The 2,598-nt window shown below is 43.7% G+C and overlaps 1 non-coding gene across 1 annotated transcript; it reads right to left on the reverse strand.

Annotated features, from left to right (window-relative positions):
• Nucleotides 1-2,525: 2,525 nt before the first annotated feature.
• Nucleotides 2,526-2,598, reverse strand: TRNAV-AAC. Its single transcript has one exon. It is a non-coding gene; the product is annotated as a tRNA-Val (tRNA).

Raw genomic sequence — 2,598 nt, forward strand, 5'->3', positions numbered from 1 at the left:
CCATCTTACAGTCCTGATTTGGCTCCTTCTGGCTTTTGTTTCCTAATCTTAACAAATCAATAAAGGACACCCATTTCTCTTTAGCTAATAATGTAAAAAACACTGCATTGACATGTTTAAATTCCCAGGACCCTCAATTCTTTAGGGATAGACTAAGTGGCTTATATCATTGCTTACAAAATTGTCTTGAACTTGATGATGATTATATTGAGAAATAAAATTTATAATTTTTTTATCTTTTAATTCCATTTTTCCACAAACATTTTAAATTCCCCTCATATACTATTAGAGGGAACTTCAGGTAGTACAACCTTTTTGAAAAATTATTTGGCAATATCTAATAAACTAAACATATGCAAACTCTGTCACCTAAAATTTCACTCATATTTATATTCTCTACAGGAATGTATTAATATATTTGCCTAAAGAGAATGTTGTAAGTAGCACAATTTGTAATTAAAACATGAAATTTGTAACAAAAATATGAAAATGCCCAAATGTTAAACTTAAGAAGCCAAACTAAAAAGTGCACATATTATATGATTCTCTTTGTATAAATTTAAATAACACGCAAAACTAATCTATGCTCTTGCCAGTCAGAATGGTGGTTAGACTAAGAAGCAGCAGAAAACAGTTAAAGGGAGCCACATAAGGGAGGTATATCAATCTGGGTCCACTCCAGAGAGAGAGTAATTTGAGCAGGAAAGTTTATTACAGGGAATTAGTAATTACATCAGAGGATTAGAACAAGGAGGGATTGGCTAGTAAGAAGTACAGAGAAGTCTAAAGAATATAGGACTTGGCCGGGCGCTGTGGCTCATGCCTGTAATCCCAGCACTTTGGGAGGCTGAGGTGGGCGGATCAGCTCAGGTCAGGAGTTCCAGACCAGCCTGGCCAACATGGTGAAACCACAAAAAATTAGCCAGGCGTGGTGGCGGGCACCTGTAATCCCAGCTACTTGGGAGCCTGAGGGAGGAGAATCACTTGAATCCGGAAGGCAAAGTTTGCAGTGAGCTGAGATCGTGCCACTGCCCTCCAGCCTGGCGACAGAGGGAGACTCTGTCTAAAAAAAAAGGAAAAAGAAGAAGAAAAAAAGGAGGAGGAGGAAGAGGAAGAAGAGGAAGAAGAAGAGTAGTAGTAGTAATAACAATAATAATAATAATAATAATAATAATAATAATAATAATATAGGACTAGCCCGTATAAGAAGCAGCTACAACCTCTAGGGCTGAGGGCTGCGCTAGAGCACACAGAGAAGTATTCTCTTCCCACCAGGGCTGAGATCCAGACCTGCATCCAGGTGGGAAGGGTAGGAAAAAAATGCTCCAGCGGAAGGTGCAGGACATGTGCCATCTAGATTACCAAGGAAAACTGTTCATGGGGAAGTCTGTTACCAGAGATGCTCTAAAGGAGGTTCCCCAAAGTACTGCTGGCCACCGTGCACTGCAGGAGGTTCCTACTAGAGAAACTGCTCAGGCTGCGAGAGCCCAGCCATTGTGCACACTAACGCGAGATTGTTTCCTCCAGCAATGTCTCTCCATCGCCCTCTATTGACAAAACTTAACATTGAGCTAAGTGCGAAAGAAAATATTTAAAGGGCCCCCCTCCATTCCATTGTTACCGCGCAAGGAAAAGTGATTTTGCAGCTAAGAGGTAATAAATAGATAACCGGACAGAAGAGAAAATGCTGAACTTATTTTGATTGGTTCGAATTCAAACACACTGTTATATCCTTGTTCAAGTGCACAATCCATGGTGAAAGTTTAAGAGACGTCAAAAATTTTGTTTCGGCCAGGCGAGGTGCCTCACGCCTGTAATCCCAGCACTTTGGGAGGCCCAGGCGGGTAGATCACCTGAGGTCAGGAATTCAAGACAAGCCTTGCCAGCATGGCGAAACCCCATCTCTACTAAAAATACAAAAATTAGCCGAGCGTGGTGGTGGGCGCTTGTAATTCCAGCTACTTGGGAGGCTGAGGCAGGAGAATCGCTTGAACCCGGGAGGCGGGGGTTGCAGTGAGCCGAGATGGCACCACTGCACTCCAGCCTGGGCAACAAGAGGGAAACTCCGTCTCAAAAAAAAAAAAAAAAAAAAAAAGTGTTTCCTCTCTGTGCTTCAGCAAAAAAAAGAGCAAGTCCAATAATTCCCCGACGGGTTCAAAGCGAAACCCTGTTCCTTAGAAATCCCCGAGGAAACTTCCTCCGCGAAAAACCCGCAAGTGCTGCTCTCTGGATTCCAAGAAAGCCAGTCTCACCTGCGAGGTGCAGGCAAGTGGGGTTCTGGGGCTCCGGTGCCTATCGGGGTTGCCACCACCGGGGCACTCAGATGGAGATCAGAAAGGGAGGATGAGAGTGAGGGTTCGGCTTGGGGTAGGGAATGGTGCGACGCGGGATTCAAAGCCACGTTGCTGGGTGACAGAAGGAGCACAGAAGTTGAGGGTTCACGTGCTCCGCAAAAGCAAAGATTCTATTGGTTTAAATGAAAATACTCAAAAGTAGAATTAGAGGTGAAAGAAAACACTAATTCTTGTTTCCGCCCGGTTTCGAACCGGGGACCTTTCGCGTGTTAGGCGAACGTGATAACCACTACACTACGGAAAC

This window comes from Theropithecus gelada, chromosome 4, assembly GCF_003255815.1.
Source record: "Theropithecus gelada isolate Dixy chromosome 4, Tgel_1.0, whole genome shotgun sequence".
NCBI classification, from domain to species: Eukaryota; Metazoa; Chordata; class Mammalia; order Primates; family Cercopithecidae; genus Theropithecus; species Theropithecus gelada.